Source organism: Gigantopelta aegis, chromosome 12 (genome assembly GCF_016097555.1).
Source record: "Gigantopelta aegis isolate Gae_Host chromosome 12, Gae_host_genome, whole genome shotgun sequence".
Classification (NCBI taxonomy): domain Eukaryota; kingdom Metazoa; phylum Mollusca; class Gastropoda; order Neomphalida; family Peltospiridae; genus Gigantopelta; species Gigantopelta aegis.
In genome coordinates, this window is record NC_054710.1 from 48,877,099 (window position 1) to 48,896,989 (window position 19,891).

At 35.3% G+C, this 19,891-nt stretch overlaps 1 long non-coding RNA gene across 1 annotated transcript; it reads left to right on the plus strand.

Annotated features, from left to right (window-relative positions):
- The first annotated feature begins 690 nt into the window (after positions 1-690).
- Positions 691-14,129, plus strand: LOC121386396. Its single transcript, XR_005959646.1, has 5 exons — positions 691-720; positions 1,296-1,336; positions 5,974-6,033; positions 10,319-10,426; positions 14,120-14,129. It is a non-coding gene; the product is annotated as an uncharacterized LOC121386396 (long non-coding RNA).
- The last annotated feature ends 5,762 nt before the right edge of the window (positions 14,130-19,891 follow it).

A 19,891-nucleotide genomic window follows, 5' to 3' on the forward strand; every position in this document is an offset into this window, starting at 1 on the left:
ATCTGGAAACTATTGTTACTTTCATTACTGATTTTATGAGTTTGGTAGTCATTATTATCATAATCTAGACTTAAGTACTTGTAATATGTTGTGTATAGTGAACACTGGCAGGTACTCATTATTATCATAATCTAGACTTAAGTACTTGTAATATGTTGTGTATAGTGAACACTGGCAGGTAGTCGTTATTATCATAATCTAGACTTAAGTACTTGTAATATGTTGTGTATAGTGAACACTGGCAGGTAGTCGTTATTATCATAATCTAGACTTACGTACTTGTAATATGTTGTGTATAGTGAACACTGGCATAATCTAGACTTAAGTACTTGTAACATGTTGTGTATAGTGAACACTGGCATAATCTAGACTTAAGTACTTGTAACATGTTATGTATAGTGAACACTGGCATACTCTAGAATTAAGTACTTGTAACATGTTGTGTATAGTGAACACTGGTATAATCTAGAATTAAATACATGTAACATGTTGTGTATAGTGAACACTGGCATAATCTAGACTTAAGTACTTGTAACATGTTGTGTATAGTGAACACTGGCATAATCTAGACTTAAGTACTTGTATCATGTTGTGTATATAGAACACTGGCATAATCTAGACTTAAGTACTTGTAATATCTTGTGTATAGTGAACACTGGCAGGCCTCAGAGAATTTTTAATTTCCATTTACAGGCAACACGTACAATTTGTTTCCTTCAGGTAATCCATTTCATTTTGTGTAAACCATTATAATCATATATAACATGTCCAAACTTTAATGCGGGAATGAAAAATTGGTTACATAGTTTTCAGCTGCCTGACCAGTGACACTTTAAATGAGAAAATTATGAATTTTGGTTATTACATGTATTTATTTATTGTAGGTTTTTCGGGGGGTGGGGGTGAGGGGTATTGACATAACTTAATTTAGGTGCCTATAGATGATTTCTATAAGTCCTTATACAACATGGTGGACATAATTTAGTTGCACCTGCTATATGTTACATTAACTTTGAAAGATTACGGTTTCCAGTTGTCATGTGTTGATACAGGTGAATGCCACAGTGGAACACTACATCAATTTTTTGTCTTAATTTAATTCTTAATAATAAATGTTACTGTACATATATTGCTTGGTATTGTTAGCTGTTTCAAGTTTGTTAAGACTGGGATACAATATATCTTTATTGATGAATATCACTAGGGTATAATTTCAAGCTGTTTAGCCTGGGTTATGGTTATTACATTAATGTAATAGTACTACAATTATCAATTTACTGTGATTTATTTTACAGTCGTACGAACAGAGATTCTCAAAATCTTCCAGCTCTGCCTGGTAAGTTTGTATTCTTCAATTATATGTAACCTTTACAAAATAAGCCACATTACAAACAATGCATTTATATGTGATGGGCAGGGCTTGAACTTGAGAAATTTTATTCAGCAGCATTATCTAAACCATGACAGTTCATATCGCAGCTACGGTAATTAAGTTTGGGTCCTAGCTGGATGGGTATAATAATATGATGCTATTTATGTCTTGAAACATGTGAGTATGTAATTATGAAATTCAACTCTTCGAGATTTATAGTCGTTATTTCATATACACATCTGCCTATAACTACCTTTATGTGCATTACATATTATCGACATGACTTAGTACATGTTCAGAAAAAAGATCTTTTAAAAAGTCAAAAAATATATGCACATTACAAAAAAAAGAGCATTCATCCAACAAGCATACAGCAAATGTTTTGTTGCAATATACATTATTATTAAATTCTTCCTCAATATTGAAAGGTTTTCTATTAAATCTAACACAAAAATATATAATTCGTATTTTAAAATTTATTTATAATATAAAAATAATAAATAATATAAAAATAACTGTAAATATATTTTAGAATATTTAATATAAATACAAAAGTATATTAATTAATTTGAAGAAGTCAACTATTCCATGGTCCAGTGGATTGTCGAGCTGATGACAGCTAGTACCGCTAGTTCTGTCTTGTCAAGGCCCAAACTATTCATCTTTGTCATCTTTTACCTTCTTCCCATCATTCTTAATATCTTAATACCAAAAAGTAAATTGTCCTATTTTTACTACAATTTCAGTCTGTTTCAACACTGTTCTACACACCATCACATACCTGTCTCAACTTTCTCCATGAATGCAGTATCTGTGTACTTCCCTGCATCTACATGTATGTCCACACCATCACATACCTGTCTCAACTTTCTCCATGAATGCAGTATCTGTGTAGTTCCCTGCATCTACATGTATGTCCACACCATCACATACCTGTCTCAACTTTCTCCATGAATGCAGTATCTGTGTACTTCCCTGCATTTACATGCATGTCCACACCATCACATACCTGTCTCAACTTTCTCCATGAATGCAGTATCTGTGTACTTCCCTGCATCTACATGTATGTCCACACCATCACATACCTGTCTCAACTTTCTCCATGAGTGTAGTATCTGTGTACTTCCCTGCATCTACATGTATGTCCACACCATCACATACATGTCTCAACTTCCTCCATGAGTGTAGTATCTGTGTACTTCCCTGCATCTACATGTATGTCCACACCATCACATACCTGTCTCAACTTCCTCCATGAGTGTAGTATCTGTGTACTTCCCTGCATCTACCTGTCCTCTAATAAAGCTAATAAAACATTAAGAAACAATTGCCTGTAATCTACCAGTTTCCTCTAATGTCTTCTGAAATGTCCACACCATCACATACCTGTCTCAACTTTCTCCATGAGTGTAGTATCTGTGTACTTCCCAGCATCTACCTGTCCTCTGCCACTAATAAAGCTAATAAAACATTAAGAAACAATTGCCTGTAATCTGTAGCCTCTTTACAATGCCACAAATAACCACTGAAAACTCTCAGAAGTTGTCGGATAAAGCCACAATCTAAAGTTGAGGGGAAATAATAGGTGGTCAGCAAAAGATGGAATTCAAAGGAGATAGGAAAGGGAGCAGGGGTATTAAAAATTAATAATAATAAAGGAGATTTTACGGGAAATCATTTAGTATCACATTTACAGCTCTGACCAGCTTCACATTTTTCAACATTAAAGTTGTTCAAGTCAAGCCTCTAAGAATCACCTGCAGGTTGCATAGTACCAAAGAAGAGAGTTCCGTGTCAAAGTTCGATGTGCACTATCAAATATTTACAGGGTAAAAGCAGCTGTTGGTGTGATTAGTAGTAATGTGACATTGACTATTTGTGCAAATACTATTATCCACTGACAATAAATAAATACACTTTTATGCAGTATATACCAGAGGTTGAAACTAATGCGGGGTATCCCCAAAAATGGAACTGCAATTTTCAGCAAAAGTTATGGTTGCTATTAAAAACATTAATTAAATCTCTTAAATGGTATGTGACACAAACAGAACTACCATTTTCTTGCAGGTAGATTAGATGTGAGGTGCCACACTTTTTATTGCTGTACTTCCTGGGTGTGTTGATATGCTGCTTATATCAGTTTTATTAGAAAACATTAACATTATCGGCAATAGGAAATGATTTGGTCTATTAGAACCTATAGCAATATATTCACTATATTATCAGTATTTTATATTGTGTGCCATTTACTGTTATTTGACAGTAATAATTGCTTAATTAGGTTACACTCAAGCATGGGAGTTCATAATGACCTTGACCTTGGCATTCATTTACTGTGCACTGCTGAGAATAGAGTTTGAAAAAAAGTCTGTTGACAAATTGAAGATTTTGGCCCATATTTTTTAACTTAAAATATTTTAAGGCTTATTTATCCAAGGTGATGGGCATGTCATATAACACTAATCTTATTTAGGATAATAAGTCTAGGTAAGATGAAATAAGCTATTAGTAATAATTTATTTTATTTTAAAAATAATGTTAGCTGATATTAGGTTAATTTCTTAGATCTCCATTAACAATGTGTATTTGAATGCAATTGACTCTGGAATGAACCAGATTTCTGCTGTAATTTTAATTTACTTTTTAGGTTAGTGAATTATGTTTTAGGCAAATGTGGAATTTTTTACAATTGTTTTTGTGAGTTTGGCAAAAACATTAAAATATACAGAAGTGGGTTTTGTGTAGCCATTTTGCATTCTTTTCTTTATTTGTACACAAATATAAGCTTGGTAATGATAGCTTTAGGTCTGTTCATTGAATTTTGTCCATATATTCAATGAGTTTTTTAGAGTAAAGGGTATTTGAAGTGTATACCAAGTACAAGAGCAATTTTGACACATTTGCTAATCTACATGTACCTAGAAGTGTGTTAGTATTATCTTCCAATACGACCACACTTGTAAAGCTATATTTTCCAATATTACTATGTAAATGATTTGTTACATTACAGATTGTAGTAATACATACAATATAAATATTATATTCAGTTAAAACAGAACATAATTAAAGAAAAATTACTTTCGCACACTTTTGATGCTTTGAATGTGCTTTTCTTATGACAAATCAAAAATTAAAATGTTAAAATCTAATGATCACTCTATATTTGATACATATCTGTAAACACTAATCACTGGAGATTGTTAATGAAATATCAACAGATATAGTGGTAGCTGTCAGTGGATTTAATAATACATATATGAAAACCAACTAGGCTGATGGGTTTGAAAATATTGCATTCAGTGACTTGACATCTAAGCATATTCCATACCTTGGGTGTTTTCCCCACCATGAAGTGTACCACATTAATTTACTACTATTTGTGGATGTAGTGGTGTTCATTTCAGATGCCACATATAATATGCTTTTTTCTAGTGAAGTTCTTATGATATGCCCATTAAAGTCTTTCACTGCAATAAATTAGTTTTAAGGTAATTATTTATCGGAATGACAGACTCTGACTTTGCATGCACACACTACATACACAACTAAGCATACACAACCAACTCATAGTATGTATCTTCAAAAGTAGTATTTGTATACAACTTTGCATAACACTGATGCTTCCTGAGGTGTACATTAAATCAGGTTGCACTGTAGGAACAACACTTTCAGTTGCATTATATGTCTGGTGGTGATGATGCACAAAAATATGGTGATAATACAAGTAAACCAAACTGCAAAGTATGTATTTTTGTGTGAAAAATATGTAAAATAAAATATAAAAAAGTAATCCATGATATACTATTTACTGTGTGCAATAGTGCCAGATTAGTGGTCTCAGATTTTCTTAGCACAGTGGCCAGATGTTTTCTACAACTATCCAAATCAGATAATTATATCACAACATTTGTCTGAAGACATACAATGTATTTTGTTCAGCCAAACTACATTGTTTACATAAAGAGTAGATTATGTACATTAAAATTAACGGGCTGATTCGAAGTTGCATAATCATGAAAAATATTTATTAATTTTTCTTGTGAAATGTAAAGATTATGTTTTGGATTACATGCCTGCAAAACAATTATATCGAAGTAATTTCATTTACTTTTATTTTATATCTTTAATGTGTGACATGACAGTTTGAATTTGAATTACATTTCCATATTTTAATGGAAACATAATATATATATATATATATATATATATATATATATATATATATATATATATATATATATATATATATCTTGGCAAAGAGGCAGCTTCTTATAATTTGATTTTCTTGAATTAAGTATGCAAAGATTTGTGGGTTCAAGTGATATGTAATATTTTTGTTAGAGTGTTAAGGTGATAAGTGCATACTTTGCCTCATTTAAAGTCAACACCTGATGATTTATTTTTGTCTGGTTTCTTTTTTAAAAGTTTGACAACAGACTTTGAGGTTTCTTTTTTTTTTCTTCTTTAAAATAAATCTGTTAACGTATTGATCAGCTACATGTATGTGTATTACCTTTAAAACTATTACTATGCACCATAAATTTGAACAGTTCCATGTTCGTTTTAATATAAACATTTATCTTGTGGTTTTATTTTAGTGTTGGAGGATAACGACTTGTATTTCTCATCAGGTGGTGTGAAGAAAATGGACTTGCGAGGTATGTAATTGTGCCCTCTTTGTGAAGACATAAAGGGAAAGGTATCTAGCTGTGCCCTCTTTGTGAAAACATAAAGGGACAAGTATATAACAACTGTGCCCTCTTTGTGAAGACATAAAGGGAAAGGTATCTAGCTGTGCCCTCTTTGTGAAAACATAAAGGGACAAGTATATAACAACTGTGCCCTCTTTGTGAAGACATAAAGGGACAGGTATGTAACTGTGCCCTCTTTGTGAAGACATAAAGGGACAGGTATGTAAGTGTGCCCTCTTTGTGAAGACATAAAGGGACAGGTATGTAACTGTGCCCTCTTTGTGAAGACATACAGGGACAGGTATGTAGCTGTGCCCTCTTTGTGAAGACATAAAGGGACAGGTATGTAACTGTGCCCTCTTTGTGAAGACATACAGGGACAGGTATGTAGCTGTGGCCTCTTTGTGAGGACATAAAGGGACAGGTATGTAGCTGTGCCCTCTTTGTGAAGACATAAAGGGACAGGTATGTAGCTGTGCCCTCTTTGTGAAGACATAATGGGACAGGTATGTAGCTGTGCCCTCTTTGTGAAGACATAAAGGGACAGGTATGTAGCTGTGCCCTCTTTGTGAAGACATAAAGGGACAGGTATGTAATTGTGCCCTCTTTGTGAAGACATAAAGGGACAGGTATGTAGCTGTGCCCTCTTTGTGAAGACATAAAGGGACAGGTATGTAGCTGTGCCCTCTTTGTGAAGACATAAAGGGACAGGTATGTAACTGTGGCCTCTTTGTGAAGACATAAAGGGACAGGTATGTAGCTGTGCCCTCTTTGTGAAGACATAAAGGGACAGGTATGTAACTGTGGCCTCTTTGTGAAGACATAAAGGGACAGGTATGTAGCTGTGCCCTCTTTGTGAAGACATAATGGGACAGGTATGTAGCTGTGCCCTCTTTGTGAAGACATAAAGGGACAGGTATGTAGCTGTGCCCTCTTTGTGAAGACATAATGGGACAGGTATGTAACTGTGCCCTCTTTGTGAAGACATAAAGGGAAAGGTATGTAACTGTGCCCTCTTTGTGAAGACATTAAAGGACAGGTATGTAACTGTGCCCTCTTTGTGAAGACATAAAGGGAAAGGTATGTAGCTGTGCCCTCTTTGTGAAGACATAAAGGGACAGGTGTGTAGCTGTGCTCTTTGTCTGACACAAAGGGACAGGTATGTAGCTGTGCCCTTCTTTGTGAAGACATACAGTGGCAGGTATGTAACTGTGCCCTCTTTTGAAGACATAAAGGGACAGGGATGTAGCTGTGCCCTCTTTTGAAGACATAAAGGGACAGGGATGTAGCTGTGCCCTCTTTGTGAAGATATAAAGGGACAGGGATGTAGCTGTGCCTTCTTTGTGAAGACATAAAGAGACAGGGATGTAGCTGTGCCCTCTGTCTGACACAAAGGGACAGGTATGTAACTGTGCCCTCTTTGTGAAGACAAAAAGGGACAGGGGTGTAATTGTGCCCTCTTTGTGAAGACATAAAGGGGCAGGTATGTAGCTGTGCCCTCTTTGTGAAGACATATAGGGACAGGGATGTTACTGTGCCCTCTTTGTGAAGACATAAAGGGGCAGGTATGTAGCTGTGCCCTCTTTGTGAAGACATAAAGAGACAGGTATGTAGCTGTGCCCTCTTTGTGAAGACATAAAGAGACAGGGATGTAGCTGTGCCCTCTGTCTGACACAAAGGGACAGGTATGTAACTGTGCCCTCTTTGTGAAGACAAAAAGGGACAGGTACATGTCTGTTGGTGTTTTTATAAATATGCATTGGTGAATAGACATTTAAGCTATGACAGACATTGGTGTGGTATTTAAAAAAGTAACTAATATATATTCAAATAATATATATATACATACATACATACATACATACATACACACACACACACACACACACACACACACACACACACACACACACACACACACACACACACATATATATATATATATATTGTAGACTAATTGTGAAAGAAACCTGGAAGTTTTATCTACCAACAAGCTTCTTAGAATACTAGGATTAAAGGCAATTACATTCATTTGGCACACGAAATTATGTTTTCCATCTGCAAGTGTTCGCATTTGTTTATAAATTAAATTGATGTATTAAATATACATGCAATTAACATTTAATTGACTAAATGTTAAAGAACAGTGAGTAGGCGCGCATGCAGGAAAATTTGTAACGGGATAAAATCAGTCTCCAACTGAGTCTGTGTTTCGGACTCACATCGAGAGCGCCAAACACTGGAATTTCTAAGGAAAACCGAGAGTATACAGCCCCTAAAAATTATGAAAATTAAATGTTCAGAAATGCCCAGAAATGCAATGTCCTGCATCTACAAGTAACATTCATCCTGAAAAAATAGAGGGTATACTTTTTTTAAATATTTAAACTCGACCGTCATAAACCCTCCCCTCTCAAAAACGAAAACAAAAAAACCCCACCTCAGAATCCCCCACCCCACCCCACCCCCCAGCCAAAAAAAAAACAAATGATGTTATTCACTGTGAAATCATTAACCCAAAGTAGCATATTTTCAATGATCATTCTATAGTTTTACAAAAATCATAAAGTCATTTCCAATTTTGCTTCATGCTGATAGCATTTTTTGGTTGTTATTTTTACATTCACAAATTCAAGGAAATAAACATATGTAGTAATACAGGGTTTACAAGTGCTTTGTATGATGTGGAATTTTTTTAATTTTGATTTAAACTGCTTATGTTTTGGGTCGAGTTGATTTTTTTGTGGGCAAGTGAAATTTGAGAGTTGCTTGCCCTGCGAGCAATTGAAAATTTTAAGATATGGCCAGCCCTGTATGTATGTATGTGTGTGTGTGTGTGTGTGTGTGTGTGTGTGTGTGTGTGTGTGTGTGTGTGTGTGTGTGTGTGTGTGTATATATATATATATGTGTGTGTGTGTGTGTGTGTGTGTGTGTGTGTGTGTGTATGTATATATATATATATATATATATATATATATATATATATATATTATACATACACAAACACACATACAGTGAACTTAATTATGCACCCCATTTTTCCTACCATTAATCCAAGAAAAACTACTTCGCGATAATAATCAATCAATCAATCGACCAATCAACGGTACCTAACTCCTGAATCATTGAGGTTTGGATGCACTATATATTTTATATCTCTAAATCGAAAACAAATTAGTTTGAGATATCGAGGTTTTTAAAGTCTGAGGTTTGGAAGTCTGTTATTACTAGTTTCTGTAGCAATTTGCCCGAGAACATCTCTTCAGTTTGAGAAATAGAAGTTTGAGAGAGATCGAAGTTGTGTCATTAAAGTTTGACGGTGTGTGTGTGTGTATGTGTGTGTGTGTATTTATCCCGCAATCACTGTATTCATTGGCACCATATGATGACTAGATAAATCTTTATATTTATAAAAATATAGGTCATGTGACATAAACCCATGCTGATATATATGTTGTCTGGTGTATTGGTGCATTTAAGCTATCAAAGATAAAATGTTATAATTTTTACTATTAGTTACTTTACCATGCACGTATGATGTACATGTATTGCTCTTTCCATTAAGATCGACGACAGTCACTTTTTGCACCCTAGGCTTTGTACTCAATAAATAAAACATAAAACATATCCAACTGTATTTTTTTTTATATGATATATTTCACAATTATTATTTTTTCCAGAATTATAAAAAATAAAAACATACCAACCTGTAAACAGCATTGTCTGCTTGTGATATAATTTCGACAGGGGTCATGATTAGTAAACCAGTTTTTATTTTAATGTAGAGAAGCATTGTAATAATATAGCTACATATAATTTCGAGTTTGAATGATGTCTGCATTGCAATGACGTCACTTTGCATCTCCTTACATAACCATAAACTGGGCACATGACGTTTCTGTTTTAAGAATGCTGGAAAAATTCCAATGCAAAATTGCTATTGAATTTTTATTTTTATTTTTTTCGGGTGGTGGTGGGGGGTGGGGGGGGGGGGGGGGGCACATTACTTCTAAATGTGTTTGAAGAAAATCTTGTGATTAAAAAATTGTACCTTTACAAAATATGGATTTCAAGTGAAATTCCGGTGACATATGCTATATTAATTGTGTACAAAGCCAAACCAAGGGTGCGAAAAGTTACTGTCGTCGACCTTAGGAAGAAGTAAAACATTTTATACCACTTTCATGTAATATTCATCATAGTTGATCAGCTAGCACATGTAATGATTTGTACACTGATATTGTTTTATCAGTTTCACAGACGAGTCTCGTTCGTGATGGAGCCCAGCAAAGCACCAGCACACAAAATGATGACAAGAAGGACAACAAAAAAGGCCAAAAAGAAATGAAGAAAATTCAAGGTGCTCATTCTAGTATCAATACTGTAGATCCTGAAATTAATTCGAGTTTGTTTTATTTGCATTAATAATATTGCGCATTTATTTCTATGTTTTGTTTATGAGTCCGATATGTTATAAAAACAAAACAAAAATGTTAAAATTCTAATAGATTTATAAAACATAACTGGAAAACAATTTATTGTAGGCGAGACAGACTGTCAAATAGTCCACAAGTTATGTGTCAAACGCTATTAAAACAAACAAAGATTAAAATTCTAATGCATTTATAATACAACTGGAGCACAATTCATCGTAAATGAGACAGATTGTCCAGTAGTCCAGCAACATGCCAACCACGTGTGAGGATTGCAGGTCCTTTGGCCACCCTGTCAAAAGCCAACACGATCCATCGCGTATGAATGGGTTTTAGCAATCTAATATTGCGGTCAATCTTTTCTTTGTCTTTACTGTTCAAGTTCCCTGCAACTTTGATGGCATGCAATTGTAATTGTACATGTATTCTAATGTTTTGCCAGATGTACATAAATACACACTTTACGTAAATGATTCCCGCAAAAATAAGCTCTGAGTTGATCTCATTAAAAACACTGCAGACTAAACAGGTCAATTGATGTGTACACAGTCCACTTGTATTAATTTAATGTCGCATTTTAGTCTGCCCACCATCGCTCCCATTAATTACTTTGCTTTTATGAGGATTGCCACTTACGAAGATGATTATCTTTCCTTGAGGACTGCCACTCCCCAGAACAATTCATCCTTCCTGCTTTATCTTTAGAAATGTGTCTCCCCAAAACAATATAGTTTCCTTCCTTCGTCGCCATTCCCATAACTGGTTTGACAAATTTAAATTTAGTTTGACAGAGCTTAAAGGCATATCCGGATGTTGTTTAAGCGCACAACTGCCGCACATATATGGGACAATGGTTACCTCCCATTAGTCATACCCCCATTAGTCATATGGTCAATAGTAAACTGACACACCTGTGTGGGGAGGAAAGGTCAGTCAAGCCAGTAAGGCTGTAAACTGAGCTAGTCACCTGTGTAATCATCCCCTGGGCTGTAATGAGAACATTCTCTTTGGTCTCAGAGGATTATCTCGGCCGTTTTGAATGACCAACTGGTAAACCTTGAATTTTTATATTGATATTGATCATCACTTTATTTATTTGCATTACCATAGTTTGACACCCAATAGCACGTGCTAAACTAGTCACATGTTGTAATCATAACTCCTGTGGGCAGCAGCTTTGAAGTAGAAATATTTTTATAATAATGAACACACAGAAGTCATTGTTTTCATGGTTTCTCCAGTTATAAGGAGTTGCTCTTAGGAGAAGGAAACATGAAGGAGACATGTTTGATGTAGCAATGAGATATAAAATAATCTCCAAGCTGCTGAAATCACATCTATCTTTTAAGTATAAAGGTTTTGACAGAATTCTAATTGTGAAGTACCGTTCTCCAATTAAAATGAGTTTATTCAATTAGTAGCTTTTGAGACATATGGGTATATATAACTGTGGAATACCAAATCATGGCATATTTGCACCAGACTTCGCAGAGTGGAGTATTTATTTTCGCAGAGGGGTACGCCCCAAGTCTTCTTAGATGGTCACCTCTACAACAAGAATTCTGTTCGACAGACTTGTACTCATTGGAAATGTGTCATCAAGACTTGTAATGGAAGATGTACTACCGTTGGAGATCACGTCAGGAACACCACTGACCACACCCACCCACCACAAGATTCAGAGCGTCTGAAGTTCCTCAGCACTATGCGAAAGCGGGCCAGAGAAGAACCAACACCGTGGAGTGCTGTTTACAATGAAGAGATAGTCAAACACAACCCAGGTCAAGTCCGAGTATTGCCAGCATTCCCCAGCATGAGCAGCGCACTGTACAGACATCGACAGAAGCAGATCCCTGCACTTCCCCTGAAAAGATCCGATGTGGACCTTAATGGAGTATGGAAAGAGACTGCTGATGGCCACCCTTTCCTCTTGACCGCTGATGGTGATGCAGATAAGATACTGATCTTCTCCACTGATCAAAAGCTTCGTGCTTTGCAGTCGGCCGACAAGATCTACATGTCCTGAGCTCTGGGATCAAGTCTACATTCTTCATGCCAGGAGCGGGTCAACCACATACGCACTTGTATATGTCTTGCTGCCCGACAGACAGACACCTACTGCAGACTGTTCAGTTAACTCAAGACCAAAGTGCAGACACGACTTAACCTAACTCTTGACCCTGCTATAGTCCAGACAGACTTGAGTTGGCTGCCATTCGTGCTGGTGAGAGGGAGTTTCCTAACGCCGAGGTCAAGGGTTGTTACTTCCATTACTGTCAGGCATTGTGGAGGAAGGTGCAGAACCTCGGACTTACAGTGCAGTACAAGGAACATCCTCCCGTCCAACAGTGGATCCGCAGGGCTGCCGGATCAGCTCTACTACCACGAAACGAAGTTCAGGACGCGTGGATTGAAGCCATGGACTCGACACCAAATGTTCGTCGTGCCCAAGAGTTCAATGACTACATGATTGTCAACTGGATTGATTGTGATGCTCGCTTCCCCCTGCCGCTCTGGGTCCACCATGAGACCAACAACAATCTGGAAGGATTCCACAACTGTCTCAACAAAGCAATGCCCCACTACCACCCGAACATCTATCGTTTTGTGGACATTATTAAGAAGATCGAGTTTGCAGACAGAGCCAAGATTTCCCAGATTGACTTCGGCGCCGCTCCTCCATCCCGCAAGCGTGTGTACAGAGAGATGGAAAACAGACTAGTTAGACTCAAGGATCAATTGCAGCAGAGAGTCAAGACGCCACTTCAGTTCTTAGATGCTGTCGGCTTTCTACTGAAACTTGTTCAAGTGATCAAGAGACAATAAGTGTAAACTGCATAAACGTGATTTGTTCTCTGGATACAATATTGACATTTTAATTTTTTTTATCAGCGTAGTGCAATTATCAACTTGACATTTTCATTTGCATGTGTGCTGGATGCAATTGTGCTTTGTTCTCTGGATACAATATTGACATTTTCATTTTTTTATCAATAAAATGAATAAATAATTATAAGCCTTTCTTTCATTAGTCATACAATATACAACAATGTGGGATCATACCATTTTTATCTGGGTAACGGGCAGATGATTACGTGTGCACCAAATCTCGACCTGTGTAGTTATAAACTGTATGACAAATAAGGGTATGACTAATGGGGGGGATACCTGGACAATACTCAGGTAGCTTGTTAAATTGGAATGACGTCAGTATTACAATGACGTCACTTTGAATATCCTTACAATAACAATAGTGTGGTAAAATGATATTCTACGTAACTTGTTTAGGCTGTCATTGATGTAGAAGGTGGTGTTTACACTTGTAATTATAAGAAAGATGTCAGTAAAGAGGTGATTTGTGCACTTTATTGGAACAGACTATACAAATTTTGTTTTATATGTGTCAATTTCATTGCTGTTGCAATAAGTGAGGGACCATCTCAAAATGTTTCTCAAATTGATTATTGTCACTTGATTCTGTACTGTCATAGACTGGAATGATCACTGGTGGTACTTTAGCGAGCTGCACACCATCATGCTGATGATATTCTGATTCAATCCGAAAAACATGATCCTCAGAGAATTATGAATTGAATGAATAACTACATGTATTTGTTTAGGTGAAAATGTGGATCTAGGAAAAGAAAATATTTATGCCAATCTGGCATTTGATGGAAAAGAGGATGAAGTATGTCAGAATGTCCAGGTAATATAGTTTAATGCTTAAATTTCAATTTAAACATTCTGATTCCACATATATATGGTTGTAATTTAATGTTTCCAAAAGTTAGTTTGTTTTGTTTTACGACATTTAGTAATTCTGGCATAGTCTTATAGAGGAAATCTGCTTCATTTTCCACTAGAAGCAATGAATCTTTTTATGTCCACCATCCCACAGATAGTTAGCATATACCAATGACGGGGATCGATCTTTGTTTACCAGGTTATTAGAGTGCTTTTTTGAAATAGGTCTTCATTAAATAAAAACAGTATTTAAAAAACCCTATAAAACCAGTATAAAATACAGAAATCAAATCTATTTATGTCTATTTTCAACCATGCTCATTTCATTGAATAGTATGGCTGTGGCCACGGAGTCGTCATCTAGGAGAAGCCAATTGAATTTCTTTAAATTGATTTCTTTATCTGATATTGTTACTGCTATGTGATAATTATTATAGATGATATATGATCTGACCAATGGGTATGTAAGACGAAATGATAAAGTATAATATATCTTATTTTCTGTTTGCAGGGAGCGAAGTTTAGCCGAGATGATGATGGCTTCTCCAGTACTACCCCAAGCAAATATGTGCGCAAGACCGAGGAATCTGTGGGATACATGTCCATGGACTTGAACAAGAAGGCTCATGTGGAGTACATGAACATGGCTAAACCGCTTCCTGATGGAGATGAACAGAAGGAAGGCAAGAGTGAAAAGTAGAAGCCACTCAACAGCTTCTCCTTTAGAACATTTTAACTCCTAGCTTGTTTGCTGCCGGCAGCAAATGCTTCTCAATCTTACATCCTACCGAGCCACTGCTGGTATAATCTTCTGCCCAATGGAAACTCTTTATTTTAGTCTAAATCTTTACTGTCTCACCCCACTATTATACTAATAAGTTTAATCATTGAAACCCACCTAAAACATTTAAGAATTATTTTCCTAGTGTCAAAAGTTAGAAAGGTTCTCAGCTGCAAGCAAAGCATTAATTCTTAAAACAAAAAACCTAAAATTCCAGTTGTTCAACTCAAAACAGCAAGGACATTGTGAATGTATCTTTACTTCTGTCTGACCTCTATGGTATATATGTTATTGTTTGAGACCATGTTATAAAAATTGTGTCATTATTATTTACATTTTGTTTTGTCATTCATTTCCAAAACTAGTTTCATTTGAAAATATTCCCAGAAAATGAAACTTAAATCCATAATTGTTAAAATGTTTTTAGAAACATTTCAGTTGATGTAATTTGAACATTGCACTGTAATTATATAACTAAATATGTCTTTGACATAAAAAATAATAATGAAATATTTCACCTGAATGTATTACAGTAATAATAAATTACTAAAAACATTTTATCTATATATTTAATAAACATAACATGCTAATGTGAAAACTGTATGATAGTTAATTATTATTATTATTATTATTATTAATTAGTTGTGCAAAAACATTATAATTTGTCATTATTGCAACACATGTTCCTTTAATTGTTTGTTTGTTCATGTCTTCTAATAATATGTAGCACTCTTATTACCGGTTTGTCAAAATAAAGTAATTAATTATATGACATATCAATAATACCGATGTATTAATATAACAATTATTATATACATATATATACAAATATCCACAGGTATTACAGGTACTCATAATACAAATTGTGTACATAATAAAAAAAAACATTTTTAAATTAAGTATACTTGTTGAGCTTTTTAATATAGGACTGTTATACCTATTGTAAATCAGCATATTTACATGTATGAAACATACCGTATATTGATGTGTATTAGCCGATTTCGAAATCGAAATGTTCGTCAGATCGATGGTTGAGTTATCGAAGTTTAACTGTAATTAAGATGAGCTTTTATATTTTTATTTATTTTATTTTTTAAAAACACATTCTCTAATAAATTAAACTCAATAGTCTTGTTGTCTGCTAGTTATACAGTAATTACATTCCTTGTCACTAATAGATTTAAGTTCATAAATTAAACTCAACAGTCTTTTATTGTCTGCTAGTTATACAGAAACTACATTCCTTGTCACTAATAGATTTAAGTTTATAAATTAAACTCAACAGTCTTTTGTTGTCTGCTAGTTATACAGTAATTAAATTCTTTGTCACTAATAGATTTAAGTTTATAAATTAAACTCAACAGTCTTTTGTTGTCTGCTAGTTATACAGTAATTACATGCCTTGTCTCTAATAGATTTAAGTTTATAAATTAAACTCAAGTCTTTTGTTATCTGCTAATTATACAAAACGACAGTAATTGCATAATTGCACTCCTTGTCACTAATACGCTAACAGAATGAAATTTATTCAGTATGGATTGTTAATGAAAATTGGTGAAATTTGCTTTCTGTTAGATAGAAATTAAAAATTTAAACAATTCGTCTTATTATGCTTGGACAACAGGTTCTCCAGTACTCCAGTAGTGTAAGTAGTGTTTTGAGGATTTGCCACCAGGTTGATCGAACAACCGTGATATATGTATTAGTCAAATAAGATTTAATAAAGTAGCTTGTGTTTGTGTAAACAAATTTGTTCTATTTTTTTATTCATGTAAAATTACTTTGCCTTTATGAGAATTGCCACTTACGAAGATGATTATCTTTGCTTGAGGACTGCCATTCCCCAGAATAATTCATCCTTCCTGCTTCGTCGCCACTCCCATAACTGGTTTGACAAGTCTAAATCTGGTTGTTCATGCGCAAAACTGCCGCACATATATGGGACAATACTCCGGTAGCTGTTGAATTGGAATGATATCAGTGTTACAATGACGTCACTTTGCATATCCTTACAATAACAATAGACTAGTAAAAGGATATTCTACGTAATTTAGCATTTACTGTTTGGGCTGTCATTGATGCAGAAGAATTACTCTTGTAATTATAAGAAAGATGTCAGTAAATAGGTCATTTGTGCACTTTATTGGAACAGACTATAACAAATTTTGTTTTATATGTGTCAATTTCATTGTTGTTGCAATAAGTGAGGGACCGTCTGAAAAGTTTCCTAAAATTCATTATTGTCCCTTGATTCTGTACTGTCATAGACTGGAATGATCACTGGTCCTAGTTAGCGAGCTGCACACCATCATGCTGATGATATTCTGATTCAATCAGCAGAACATGATCCCCAGAGAATTAAACATTGAATGAATAACTATATGTATTTGTTTAGGTGAAAATGTGGATCTAGGAAAAGAACATATTTATGCCAATGCTGCATTTGATGGAAAAGAGGATGAAGTATGTCAGAATGTCCAGGTAATATAGTTTAATGCTTAAATGTCAGTTTTAAAATTCTGACCATCAGATTTTTGTGTCACATGAGTATGTTTTATTACGCTTACAAAGTAGTAGGTGTTTGAACAATCTAGCAACGTTTCCAGGATTCCACATATAAACGGTTGTAATTTAATGTTTCCAAAAGTTAGTTTGTTTTGTTGTACGACATCACTGGAGCACAAAGATTTATTAATCACGGGCTATTGGATGTCAAACATTTAGTAATTCTGGCATAGTCTTATAGAGGTAATCTGCTTCATTTTCCATTAGAAGAAATGAATCTTTTATGTGCACCATCCCACAGACAGTTAGCATATACCAATGACGGGGATCGATCTTTGTGTACCAGGTTATTAGAGTCTGCTTTTGGAAATAGGTCTTCATTAAATAAAAACAGTATTTAAAAAAAATCCTAAAACCAGTATAAAATACAGAATGAATGAATGTTTAACGACATCCCAGCACGAAAAATACATCGGCTATTGGGTGTCAATCTATGGTAAGGGGAACAACAAAGTGATGATCAACATCAATATAAAAATACAACAGGTAAATAAAAACACAGTGTAAAGGACTGTGTAAAAATACAAATATCACAGATAGATATAATAAAATTTTTGAATAAAACTCAGTATCGCGTAAAAACTGCAATAAAAGTTCTGGATGGAATCAAAAGGATTCCATCACAGTTCCTTGTTCAAATATATCGTTTCAATTTTTTTTCAAATGGGTACACTCCCCCAAAATGTGGCGCACAGTCAGAGTACACTGACAGTGCTCACACTGAGGTGGAGGATCTTTCTTTAAGATAAATGAATTGGTCAAGTGAGTATGATCAATGCGGGCACGACACACGACTATTTCATCCTTCCTGCACTGTCTATAGGAGGACTGCCACTCTCCCAAGACTGGCTTGATAGCATGAAGCTTGTTCGCAACCTCACCGTCCCAATCGCGTTGCCAAGTCGAAAAGATAAATTGGTTGATATTAAGTTTAAAATCACTATACGGTACACCAACCCTGGCATGAGGCAAATCCAAAGCAGACTTGGCAGCAAGATCTGCCTTTTCATTACCCCTGATGCCAACATGGCTGGGCACCCAACAAAATATAATATGTTTATTGGCAATAGATAAAAAGACACACTTTCGTATCACCATCCCAATTAAGGGATGGTCCAGCTTCATATTGCACAAAGCTTGGAGACACGAAAGTGAGTCGGTAAAAATAATAAATTTGGATGCAATCGAATCTTTGATTTCTTCTAAGGCTTTAATAACTGCCCAAACTTCAGCACTAAAGATTGATGCAGAGTCAGGCAGTCGCATGGTAATGATAGTGTCTGATGGAAAGACTGTAGCACAAGCCACAGAATTGCCATCCCGTGATCCATCTGTATAAACAGGAATGTAATCACGGTACTTGTCCTGAATTTCCATGGAAAAACTGTTTATAAACAACAGTATCTGTACGATCTTTCTTCAGATGCACCAGATCAAACACAAGTTTAGGTGGTGTAATACACCAGCCTGGTAAAACAAAATATGAAGGAGTTTCCAAAGTGTCAGTTAAATCAATGTTGCAAACCCACAAAAAGTGCTTAATGCGAAGATCAAATGTATGAATAGCATTTAGCCTTGCATCAAACACTTCATATATTTGTTATCAAACACCGCATCATGTCTTGGATGTTTTGGTAAAGATTTAATCTTGGCAGCATACTGCAGAGAAAGCTTGGCACGTCTAGCACTCAAACAAGGTCTGTGTGCATCAACGTACAAGCTCTCTACAGGAGATGTTCTAAACGCACCAAGACAAAGCCTAAGTCCCTGATTGTGTATCGGATCTAGCATATGCAAGTATGACTTGCATGCCGACCCATACACCATGCATCCATAATCTAGTTTAGACCTTTCAACAGATCTATACAGACGGAGCATAACCTTTCGGTCTGCTCCACATTCCGTATTACCAATAACTTTTAAAATATTAAGAGCTTTTAAGCCCTTCTTTTTAACATATTTAAGATGGGCACAAAAGATAGCTTCCTGTCAAATATAACCCCCAGAAATTTAGTCTCCTCTACAACTGGAATTGGATTTTTGTCCAAAAACAACTGTGGATCTAAATGAAGACCTCTTTTCTGGCAGATATGCATACAAACCATTTTTGCCTTTGAGAATAGAAAGCCATTATCAGTTGCCCATTGATGAAGTTTATTCAAACAAAGCTGCAACTTACGTTCAATGATACTCATATTGGACGATCTGTAACAAATCTGAAAATCATCGACATATAACGAGCAATCCACACCAGGTGTTAAACACTGGGTGATGCTGTTAATTTTCACAGAAAATAAAGTTA